We start from the raw sequence: 12695 nt of genomic DNA on the forward strand, positions 1-12695 counted from the left end.
GAGGGGCAGAGCCCGCGGGGGTCGGGGCGGGCGGCCTCCTACCGACTACACCCCGAGGAGGCCTCGCCTCTACCCCTTCATGGCTCTGTCTCATCCAGGGATAAACGTGTGCCTTAGAGGACGTGGTCCCAGCCTTTCCAGGAGACTCCCCTTCGGGGACATCCTGCTCCCACGGTTTGCAGTAACCTCCGTGGCAGGCATAAAGGTTTTGTGGTTCCCCCCCTCCCCCTTCCCTACCAACCCAGCAGGGGGGAAGGAAAATATCAGCTGAGTGATGTTAAAAGCGTCCATACGATACAGACCACATCAACATTCTGTGGCTGTGATTGTAGCTGCGTAACACTCAGATTGTGAGCCTGCTGTTAGCTGGGGTGGAATCTCGGGAGGTATTCAGGCGCAGGGGGAGTCAAGTCTTTAGCTTAAATCGTTTTGCCCTTGAAAGAAAAGAGAGAGAGAGAAAGGTATGTGGAATGCTGAAGTCGGCCAGCCTGTGACTGGGTTTCCCAGCATCCCTGAAGGAGGCACTGAAGGCACCTGCTGCTGCAGTAGCAGAAGAGTCATGGACACTGGTGTGCCCACACCTGGGTTTAGTGTGTTCAGCGTAAATGGGATGAGCAGCCAGTGTGGGCAGTGATGACATGGGCGAGGCTGGAAGTGTCCTAGGAGGGGAAAGACTGTGGAGCAGGGCAGAGACCAGGATGAGGTGAATCAAAATACAAATGGCATCCAAGTGTAGCCACCTGGGTGCCCTCAGACCACCTGCAGATGCCAGAGTGCAGAGAAGGTATATGTATGCTAGGGAGGAGGGGAACACATCAGCCTCCCCTGGGGCCAGCCAAGCTCTACTGGGCCAGAGTGGAAAGCAGCTGCAGAACACAGTTTGCCTGCTGCATGAGCCTCACTGAATCCGCAGACAGAAGCACCTCTCCTGCCCACAGCAGCACCCTGGAAGATAAAGAGGAATTATTGCCTGTGCTTTACAGTGAGCTTTTTCTGTGTGTATGCTACATATGCAATGAACATCCCAAATTTCCTTTGACTTACAACTCCCTTGCAGCCTACAAGAAATACTAGAGCAGCACTTAAACAGCATGCAGAAGTGGACACAACCCTCTCAGGGTGAATCATTCAGATCAGCTGCTCTTAACCTACATTTGGCAGAAGATTTGGGGGCTATTTCTAGGAGTCCGTGAAAGGTAAATAAAAAGTTTGTCCTTCAAGGCCTTTCTTGAACTTGGAGAACTGAAGACACCTGCTTGCTACAAAACAAAGCCGCCTTTATTTCTGAGCCATTGTGGCAGCTGGACTGTGTTCTAACAGGGATGTGTGGGAGGTGTTCTCAGTGGGAATGCAGGTACCCCTGCATATGCTGGCAGGGGTCTCTTCCTCTGCTTTGCTCCTTCCCAAGACAAGGTCAGTCCAGGCTCCAGAAAGAGACTTCACACAAGCAGGAGTTCTGAGAGAAAGAACCTGTATCGTCATTACTGCCCCCAGGTCTCTGCCCTCTTGCCTGCATTGGTGCTTCACCTCTTTGCCTTAGCATCCTCAGCTGAGCTTGCAGCAGACTCCCAGTGGTCCCCACTAACTCCACACCATGATGGGGGGCCATCTTTTCAGCTGCTCTAGCATTAGGGTGAACTGTATCTCCTTATGTGTGAGCGTACAATCTATCATCTTTGGGAAGGCCCTGTCTGCTGTGTTACCCTGATCCACTTCTGCCTCTGCAGAGCCCAGACACATCCATCCCTTCTCAGTCCCCACAAGGGCACAGCAGACAGAACACAGCTGGGTGTGTTCCATAGCGATGCCTGTTGGTGTGCAGCACTGCTGCATAACCTAGGCATGCAGCTCCAGCCCATCCTCTGCAAATCTAGAGGTGAATCTACCCTGGAAAAGCCTCCATGGATTTAATTGTGTGTTGCATGTCTGCATGGACAGTTTACGGAAAAATTCTGCTTGATGGAGAGGGACGAGAGGTGTGATGAAAAGCAGCAGGCAGGGCAAGCAAAAGAAAATACTGGTTTACTCTGCATGACTTTGTGAACTATACTGCCATGCTGCAGTGAAGCTGGATCACAATACCTCCAAAATAAATGAAATTCAGTATGAACATTCAGTACAATTAAAAACAAATTAGAGAGGTGCAACTGCTCGAGCCAGTCCCTAGTCTGTGGGATGTGGAATTTTATTCAATAACCAAAATGAACTGGAATACATGACACTCCACTATTTCTTCCATCTTTCTTGGAAGCTTCTGGCCCTGCCCAATATGGGTTTGGAGCCACTGGAGTTGGCAGATCTCTGCTCTTACACAGCTTGTCACCCCCATGCCATTAAGGGCCTTTTTTCTGCATCTAACAAGAAAGGCAATCTAAACAATGAGAAAGGTGCCATGGGAGATAGAGGGAATCTGCTCTGGAAGATACCCAGAGAAGAAGGAAAGGTCTGTATTATCTTCACAATCAGCTTCATTTGTCTTATTGAAACTGTTTCTTTTTAGTGCTCAGAGAGCAAAATGAAAGATAATTCACATTTTGTCCCCTGGCAGGTCCCTGGAGACCCATAAAGAAAAGCAGGCCTTGGAAGAGGAAGATAGCTGCACTCTGTTCCAGTCCAAAAGCTGAGGCATGCAGCTAATACCAAACATTACTGGTGGCTTTGATTCCTTAAGCCTTTGTAAAGGGCAATTACAGAGCAACTAAGTCTGGACCAGCTAATTTGTGACTCAAGGATGTGAGGGATTTTCACCCAAAACCTTGAGAGAGCAAGAGCTGGGACTCTCTTCAGTGGCCAGGCTGGGCAAGAGCTGGGTTTTGCAACCAGCAGACTGAATGGGGTCCCACACTAGGACTGTTTTCAAAGCAATTCAGCTTGGAATGCAGATTTCTGACCTTCTGCCAATATCCCAGTGGAAAATCTGTGCCCTGAGCTGCAGATAGGAAATTAAACTTCAGCTCCAATGCCGAGGGTATCATTTTCACCTCAGCAGTGGAGCTGCAGAAATCAGAGTCTCTGGAGAATGGGGAATTCCTAGCCCACAAAGAGCAGTAACACCTCTCAGACTGCTCATCACTACTGGGGCAGCCTGGGCATCCTGGGGACAACAAAGGTGCCATATTGGTGAACAAGGGGTCGAAGGCCTGTGTTTCCAAAGACAAGGATGGAGATCTGACTGCTCAGAGATACTGCAGTCATCTCAACCATGGGATGAAAATCAAGGCTGAAGGAGAAAGGCAGCTTGTGAAAAGCCTTTCCCAACAGCTGGGTCTCCAGCTATCTCCTCTCCAAGCCAAACTTCTCCATGACAGGGCTCAGCAGCTCAGTATCCTGTGAAAAGAAGTAGAAACATGAAAATGCCTGAAATTATGTGCCCAAGTAAAGTCAGAAGCTTCTGGGAGGAAAAAATCCCATGTTCCTTTGAAGACAGGAAACCTATCGTGCCCTGAAAGCTCCTGTGTCTGAGATTAAGCAGGCATCTACACCCTAGCATTAGTGGGGTTTCCAGAAACCAGTGGATTTGGGAATCCAGTCTCTGGACATCACTGGAGTAGCACAAGGAGAGACAATGGATGGCTTAATGGGTTTTGGGATCTGGAGGAACCAGTCTGGTAATCAAATACGGTTCCTTATATAGCTTAGTGCAGGAACTGTATTCATGCCTTCTGCTTCAGACTCATCTGTAACTGAGCTTCACAGAAAGAAATATCTCATTTCAGTGTAAAGGCTTTAGATAAATCCACCCCTTTCTAAAAGCACCAGAACTGTTGCAGAAGCTAACTATAGTCACCAAACATATGAGTCATTGCAGAGGGACTCTCTAGCTTAAGCCTCCAAAGTGTTTTCTCAGGCTTTTTGCTCTTAGATGAAAAAGTCCTTACTACCAGAGGTCTTCCTGAGAACAGAACCAAGTCACCTTTTAATCTGTGGAGTGTGGTATGGCATGGCCACCCTACTGGGTTATTTTGGTAGACAGCAGAAACAACACTAGTTTAATTGCAGGCAAGGAGAACTTGAGGACTCACTTAACGATGGCAGATTGTAGTCATGTAATTCTGCATTAGCAGCAGATTCAAAGATTAAATTACCTTTCTGTGTAATTAATTGCTTGATTTTTAACATAATCAAATCACAGGTGGAAGTGAGTGATTCCTGTGGCAAAAGCAGTTACAGCCCTGCCATGGTGGCCAGTGCTGCAAAGTGATAATAAAGGCCGTGTGAGCTCTAGAAAATCAAGATAAAATCTACAGTGGTTTGGCTTCTGGGCATCCTTTCAGACATGGCCTTATTATGCAGGTTTATAATCCAGGACCAGAAGCAGCAGTAACCTCTTAATTCCCATTACAGTTTTACGTGCAACAAAAGGGAAGCAGCATCAGTGAGATCTTCCTCTTCTGTCCCTTAATCCCGACACCAAGTGAATTTTCCTAACTATGGAGTTCTCCATATATATTAAATCCTTAACAAGCACCCAGCGTGTGTCCCAGCACAGCCACACCCAGCCCCTTGTTCCTGCCTGGATGCTTGCAGCACCAGACCTTCTCATGCCACCCTCTTCCTTCTCGCCTCTGCGTCCTGGTTCCCCCCTGCTTTGCTCCTTATCACAGTTTGGACAGTTGCTCTATCACTCGGGGAATCGGGAAAAGGAAAGGAGACTCCTGGATTGAAATGAAAACACAAATGACAACACAAATGAACTAATTTTGACCCTAATGCCAATCTAAGACACAAAGTTATGTTCAGCTCCAGGCGACAGTGACAAGCTGTGCACTCCCAGCAGTGCAGCCCAGCGCTGCCCGCACAACAGCTCCAGCGAGAACACGGCGGCCACTGCAAGCTGAGGAGGAGGCCTCAGGCACAGGATGGCCAGCAAGACAGATGGCCTTCCCTCTCAGGAAGGCAGCCGTGGTAGAAGCCCCCAAACATCTCCACAAAGTTCCCAATTTATAGTGAGGGTGACATTTATGGTATGGAATACGTAGGTTGGCTGGCTTGGATCAGCTGCCCTGGGCTTCACCCCTCCCAGCCCACTGCACCTGCGTGGGTCAAAACTACCCTCCACCTTGGTCAGTACAGAAACCTACCTACCAGAGCATCTCATCTCTTTTGTTCTCACAGAATTGGACTCCGCAGCCTTTCAAAACTACAGATTCTCTAAACAGAAAATGTATTTTAGAATTCTGTCCCAGCAAAACCAGGACACTCCTCCATTGCCTTCCTCCCGTGTCCTCTCTCTGAAAGGGTGCACACATCTGGCTTGCCTTTATTGTGTGATAAATCTCACCCTGCATCTTGGGTTCATTTTCTGAAAGTTTTGAATGGTGTCTTGGAAATGCTGTTGGACAATAGGAGCTCTCTGAACCCAGGCCAGCTGGACAGGACTCCTTGCATTGCAGCTGACATGCAGGCCTTGGCGGTCTTTCTCAACTCTTTCCTCTCTTCTCTTTACAGCATTTGAATAGTCCTCAAACTTTATTTTTGGAGTGGGCAGTGCATTTCTGAATCTTTTCATCATTATATTATTATTAATTATGGTCATGACTGTTTCTCCTTCTGCTGGGACTCCTGGGTGGATCTCTCTTCTCTCACTTAATGTCTTGGGTAAAACTACCTTGGCTGCAACACGCTTAAGCAGTGACTCACAATCCCTGGCCTGCTCCCAGGAGAGATGCAAGAGTTTTGCCAGTTGGTTTATAAAGAGGCCATCGTTTTCCTTAGCTACTCTTTCACTCAGCAGAGCTGAATCGGGTGGAAAAGCTCAGCTCTGTAGTTCCAGTGAGTCCATCCCTGGTGGACAGGCCATCCCTGCAGTGTTATGAAAGCACTCCTTGCTGCCTCCAGGTGTACCCAGGACAGCTTCTGAACCAGGTGGTAGGATTCTCCACTGAAGAAAATTTTGCTCCCTGGGGGTCACTGCACTCAGTTTTCCTGTTCCCAAGCCCCTGGAGATAAAAACACTAAGCGAGGCGTGTGGGCAGGATGAGGCACGACGAGGAAGGGAGTACTGTGTGCTTATGTAAAACCGTTGCCTAATGGCTCACCAAACAGCTACCCACATCTCTTGAATCAGAGCAGAGAATGGTGTACTCTGAAGCAGGCCCCCCATATTACTGTGTTTGAGGTTTGCTTGCAGCAGTGGTACACTGAGTCCCATCTTCATGCCTCGAGGCATCTCTACCCTTTCCAGCCATTGTGGGAGGGTGGGAGTTGCTCTGCTTCTGAAGGCAGGAGGAGACCTATGGCTCTACTGTTTGCCCTCCAAACATTGAATTTATGTAGTGAAGAAGACCACTTTGCTCCTGTGTAGCTCCTGTAATTTAGAGACAGTGTGCTTTTATGGAGGTGGACATGCAAAACTTCTTCATTTAATGTGCTGGGAAGCCCACCTGCTTCACAGCCAAGAGCCCTGGTGCTCCCCAGTGCTGGCGTTAGCAAGGGAGAGGGACTGAGATCATCAGTTGCTTTTTACTCACATCTTCCAAAGGAAGGAACAGGTTTTGGGCCAATTCAAATTCTCCTTCCTCCCATTCTGCTGCAAGACCCAGCAGGGCAGGGAAGTCCAGGAGCAGCGGCGAAGGGCAGTCCTGCCAGCCCTGGTGTTGAAGGCTGAGCCCACTCCCGAGCTCAGCTGCAGCGGCCCCAGCACCAGGCAGAGGTGTCACCCTCTCTCCAGCCGTGCAGACCACAGCTGGTTGCCGTGCAGGGCTGTCCCTCCCTGGCACGCAGGCTGGCACCGTGCTGCGCCAGGCGGGGTGGCACTGCTCCTTCAGCTGGAGGAATGCAAACCGACCGAGCTGCTCTTGAGAATCGGCCAGGAAAAGTCCACAAATAGCAACAGGAAATCAAAATGCCCGCTCCAGACATGCACCAGATACAAAGCCATCCAGCTCAAGGAGAAAAATCAAATGATGGACAGTGGAGATTACATCATGCTGTGGATAAACCTGTGAGCCTGTCCAGCTGGGGCCATGCCAACAGGTCCAGATGGCTCAGGAATGCTAACTGCATAGCTACCTCTCTCTTGTCTTTGCTTTTTCTTCTCTCTTTCTTCCCCTATTCTCCATCCCTCCTGGTCTCCTTCCCTCTTTTTCCCAGAACAAACAAATCCTCTGGCAACTCTGTATAATCCAATTTCATTGAATATCAGAAAGGCATCAGAAACCAGTGGAAAGTGCACTGGTCTGGACACGGGTCTCTGGCACACCGAGATACTGAAGCTGCTGGGTGACTTCACCATGCTGTGTAGCTGCTAGGGTTGACATAGTACTACGTGCCTTCATCTCACCTGGGATTCCAGCTCCTGGCTACAAAGGAGGAGGTTGCCTAGGCTGCTCCCCTGGAGCCAGAAGCATGCAGGAAAATTAAGAAACTGGCATGACTCCTGCTCTGCTGCAGCTCACCCCAGCTGCTTACAGCTGCACTGGCTGCTCACGGTGGCTGCAGTTACAAGGAGAGGGAGAAACAGTTTTGCTCTAGCAGCCTCTAGCTACCACTCTGGTACTAATTAGTGTCAAAGAAAGGAGTGCAGCACCCTCTCTTCTGTCCCCAGCATTGATCAGAGCAGTGTCTGGTACTCAGTTCTCTCCTATTGTGATGAAAACAGGGCTTGAAGACATATAGGAAAGGAATGGAAGGTGTGTGCTTTGCCAGGGCTGCAGGCCATTTGCTCATTATTTAATGCTAATCCAGCCACTGGATTTCTGCCAACTAGATTTGACAAATCCTGAAGAGCAGAAGCATCACAGAACCGGAAAGCAACCTTTGCATCGCTCTTCCTAGTGGAGGAAGGCAATCCTAACTTTATACCAGGTCAAGCAGACTTACTGTGGGGAAAAGGCACCTCCAAAGAGGAAGGAAAACTGAAAAACCATGTACTGAGCAGCAGGAAGGACTGATGTGAGTCTTGAATGCCCTGCTAGGGGACTGAGAAAGCCATGGCACACTGGTACTTTTGGCTTGTTACCTTGTTCTCAGATACAAACCAGACGAGACATATTTTGGGAGCCTGGGAACTCAGAACAGCCCTGACCATGCAGTGGTTTCAGGCAGAAATGTTACGGGGTGCTCTCAGCAAGTTGTGCCAAACCCAGAGAGAAGTAAGGTTTAGCAACTGAGCCAGAATCTGGTTGTGCAGTGGAGGATGAGGTATGAGTACAGGCCATTCAGTGGATTTATAAAGCACAAATTGTTTGGTTTTCAGTAAGGCCCAAAGAGGTCAGGCCAGCAACAGCATGGGCCAAGTACTTTAGTTTAAATCCTGAAGCTGACCAACACAGTCATTCAGACTGACACAGAAAGATTACTCTGGATTAGCTTGAAATATCTGAGGTCAGAATCGGACACGTGCAGTCCCCCGGGGTAAGGAGCAGCAGAGGGGTGAAGGATGGCTGGGACATCAGTGGAGGGTGGACCTGCCAAACTGAGAATGCTGCAAATATCATGTATGGCTGCAAAGTAATTCAAAGAGCCTTTAACTGGGGAAGCAAAGCGATAGTTCCTGTGGACCTTTCCTGGCAGATATCTACTAGCAAAACCCTACCCCAGTCTAACTTTACATCAGTCTGCTTCACCCAGCAATGGCACTGCCCCATGTCAATGAGAATAAGGATGTGCACTGTTTTATAGCAAGCAAAAGCTGCATTGCTGTAAGTGACACCCTGAGGATCACATGCTAAGTAACTGGCAGAGCTGGGACTAAAATTTGGTTCTCCTATTCCCGACAAACTCACTGCACTACTGTCCAGAAGGAGAGAAAAAAAACACAACAAAAACAAACCAAACATAATTCAATTGGCAACTCTGTATTTGTGGCTCAACAGCACCTCATCAACTCTCAGAGTCTGCCACATTTGCTTGGAAAGAAGAGCCAGATTTCCAGCACTCCCTGGGCAAAGAGCTCTCAGATTGAGAGACTGAAAAGGCTTTGAAAGAAACCTTCCATCAACAGTCTTTACAAATGTCAGAGCTGGTTTCCTCCTCCCTGAGCTGCCTGGATTGCAGTCCCTCCTCCAGGGCAGCAGTGAGCTCATCCAAAAGCACCTGCCCAGCTCCTTCCTTCAACTGTCATGAATTTGTGGGATTCATTTAACATCAAGCTCCTCTGACATGCAACAATTAACTATCAAGGCTCTGGACCTGGGTCCTCTTTTTCATTCTGGTCTCCCTCTGCCTCAGCTACCCCCTCTGGAGGGAAAAGCTCCCCTATCAGGAGAGGGAGGGCTGTGAATTCTGCAGAGACAGGACCAGGTTCCCAAGGTAGAACCCCTGTGCCTCGGCCAGCAGAGATTAGTTATTATTGAGCTGCAGTGGTCCTACCTGCACATGCCATGGCATCAGGAGGAGAAGCCAGTGCCCCTGTGACATGGCTGTGGGGACCTCAGCATGGGGGAAGTTCTTTGGGCATCGCTGAAGGAAGCTCACCTGCAGGAGGGATGCTGACAATCCAGTGTGAGTGTCCAAAGCCAATGTATCCAGCTCCCTCCTGTGTAATGTGCTTGGTGTCAGGCCCAAGCTGTATTTCTGCTCCAGCCTCAGCTGCCAGATTCCTCCCAAGGGGAGCCCTGACATTCCTGTTGGAAGGGAACTCCTGACACAGATCTCTGAGCTGAACGTGTTATGTTGCATCTATTCTAGGAAAAACGTTTACTGTGTTTTGAGCAGGCTTTGCTAATTGGGTCAGCCAGACTGACCTAAATGAACATTTTTCCTAATCAAGACAAAGTCACAGTGTAAAAAAGCCAAAATCAACTTTGCTGAGCTAGTCAAGGGTGAGTTTCCTCTGGAACAGGCTGGACAGTGATCATAATGAATGATCTCGCGTGAAGCATCACCTTTGAGCCCTAAAGATGGTACTGATTACCCCAGCTCTGGTTTAAATTACATACTCCTTTCAGAGAGAATAACCACGCACATTGCTTCCATCCTGGACGAGGAATGTCTGCAATCTTAGAAAGTGAGAAGATAAAATAGGAAGAGAAAGAAAGGAGTGGAACAGTGTGTGGATATCTGCAGATCCAGCCTTCATGAGACATTGTTCTGGCTGAACAACATGTCAAGATCAGTGTCAAGCATCTATCACTTGGACACTGATCAGACCAGAGCAGCTCCACATGATTTCAAAGGCAGGCAGACCTGGGGAGATTTAATAAAATAGCAGCAAGAGGAGAGATGTAAAGAAGAAGATGAGAAGGTGGGTAAAGAACCCAGAAAGACGTGGGTGAGAGGAGAAGTCTGGCTCAGGAGAATACAGGAAAGGAAAGCCTTCAATGATGTGACCCTACAGGAAAGCAGAAGCAAAATAAATAAGCTTTCTTGAGCAGGTGGGAAAAAGCTAGCTAGATGTAAACAGCGCGTGGCAGACTTGTGGGGAGCAACTGGGTTGAAAGACACTGCCTGCCTTTCAGCACTCTACCTGCAGTGCCCTGCTGCTCTGGCCATGCTCTCGGCTCTTCACAACCTTTCAGCTATTCCTGCTCTGAGGGACAATGTGAAACATGCAGGCACCAACCCAAGAGAACACCTAACAACTCACCACACAAGTTGAGCTCCAAATACCGGAAAGAGTAAGAAAAGGGCTCCATGCAAGCACCCATCCTATCCTACTGCCAGCATGAAAACAGGATCAATGATTTCAGCCTGAGGACACCAAGTTAGATTAAAGTTGCATGCACAGAAGTCACCTGTTGCAGCAGGACAACCATGGTGCCAGCAGGGGGTCAGCTGAGAAACATGGCTTATGTTCCACCCTTGTTCTCATTTCTCAACTCCCATGTGGAGACATGATGGCTCAGCAGTTCAGATGTGTAAAAGACAATAAACCCAGTCCTCAGCAGAAAGCTGGGATTGGTGGAATGTGGTAATCTCCCAAGACTGAGATTGACTTGGAAGTGAGGACTAACACACTTGGTTCCTGACACTCCTGAAGAACAGTAAAGCTGACCACAAAGTTGCCTATGAAGCAGAAGTTACTGCACCTGACCTTGCAGCACAAACCTGGAATTTTCCTGGGAAATCTCCCAGCCCATTCAGGCCAAGAGACATATGTCAGTGACTCTTGGTCATTTCTTATTTGAGCTGTAAAAAGGAGTAAGCGCAGGAGTAGACATCTTTCAGAGGCAACAGAGGAGCACGCTGCAGAGGTGTCAGTCTGGTCTTATTTTGAATAGTGGGGTGGCAACTGTGACTATGAAATCCCTAATTCTAAATTTCCCCTTAAGGGGCTGCTTCAGAAAACTCTTTTTCCCAAATTTCCCTCTCTACCAGAGACAGCTCCTTTTCAGGCTTCAGAAGACTGAGGGGAATCTAATTAACGTCTATAAATACATGAGGGCTGGGCGTCAAGAAGGCAGGGACATCTTTTCAGTTGTGCTCTTTGATAAGATGAGGGGCAATGGATTCAAACTTGAGCACAGGAAGTTTCATCTCAACACGAGGAAGAACTTCTTTACTGTGGGTGCTACAGAGCACTGGAACAGGCTCCCCAGAGAGGTTGTGGAGTCTCCTCTGGAGACTTTCAAGACCTGTCTGGATGTCTTTCTGAGTGATCTGCCCTAGTTTTGGTCCTGCTCTGCACAAGGGTGTTGGACTCAGTGATCTTTGGAGGTCCCTTCCAACCTCTAACATTCTGAGATTCAGAAGCCACCAAACACCATGCTTAGGCATTCATAGTGGTACCAGAAGGAGGTCCAATGGGCCAATCTCAGAGGCTCTCTACAGTCTCATCTGTACAAACGAGACCTCAGGTTTCCTCCTCTCTGAAAGTGGTGGTGACAAATTACTGCCTTATGCCATAGGGAATGGGGATCACCTGGCAGACATGGCCAAAGCTGTACACCACTCCAGCACCTCCCAGCTGGTGCTGCTGACACCCTCCCTCAGTGGGAGTGGACTGTATGCACAGATGTGCTTCCCCCTCCTGCCAAGCCCTCCCTTTGTTTACTCTGCAAGCACTTCACCAAAGTCCTTCCTGCTTCTCCCCACCAAGATAATGGCTCTGCCTCCACTGTTTAACCCTGTTTTGGACACATGCCTTTCCACACTCCTGCTCTGAGCTGCAGCCTCACTCCTAGCCCTGGCCTACCAGTGCAATTAAAGGGTTCTCCCACTTCAGCTGAGATGAGAGTTTAGGCCAGTGAAGCCCCAGCACAAGCAACCAGTTGTCCAACAGATGAACATTTTTATTTAAGAAGAGTATTCCAAGTGTTTATCAGTTTCTTGTCAGCTACGTGGGACACATGAACAATCTCCAGTCTCTACAGAGAAAGTACTGACATAGAGTCTTCCAAACAAAATTCACGTTTCTCCTTCTCTTCATCACCAAAATAGAAATATGTTTCCTGAGTAGGACCCTGCAGTGATGATTCTGTAGGCTGTAGACCCAGGGACTTCTGCCTTCTGCTCTGGTTTCATCCTGCTGCTAGTACTTATAGAATCATAGAACCACCCATTCAGGTTGGAAAAGACCCTTGGGATCACTGAGTCCAACCATCATCCCTATTCTACAAAGTTCTCCCCTAACCCATATCCACCAACAGCACATCCAAACGACCCTCAACACATCCAGGGATGGTGACTCAACCACCTCCCTGGGCAGCCTACTCCAGTGTCTAACCACTCTCTGTGAAAAAAAACTTCCTAATGTCCAGTCTAAGCCTACTCTGTTGCAGGGTGAAGACATTCCCTCTTGTTCTATCAAACTC

Source organism: Chaetura pelagica, unplaced genomic scaffold (assembly GCF_000747805.2).
Source record: "Chaetura pelagica isolate M959 unplaced genomic scaffold, ChaPel_1.0 scaffold55, whole genome shotgun sequence".
Taxonomy (NCBI): domain Eukaryota; kingdom Metazoa; phylum Chordata; class Aves; order Apodiformes; family Apodidae; genus Chaetura; species Chaetura pelagica.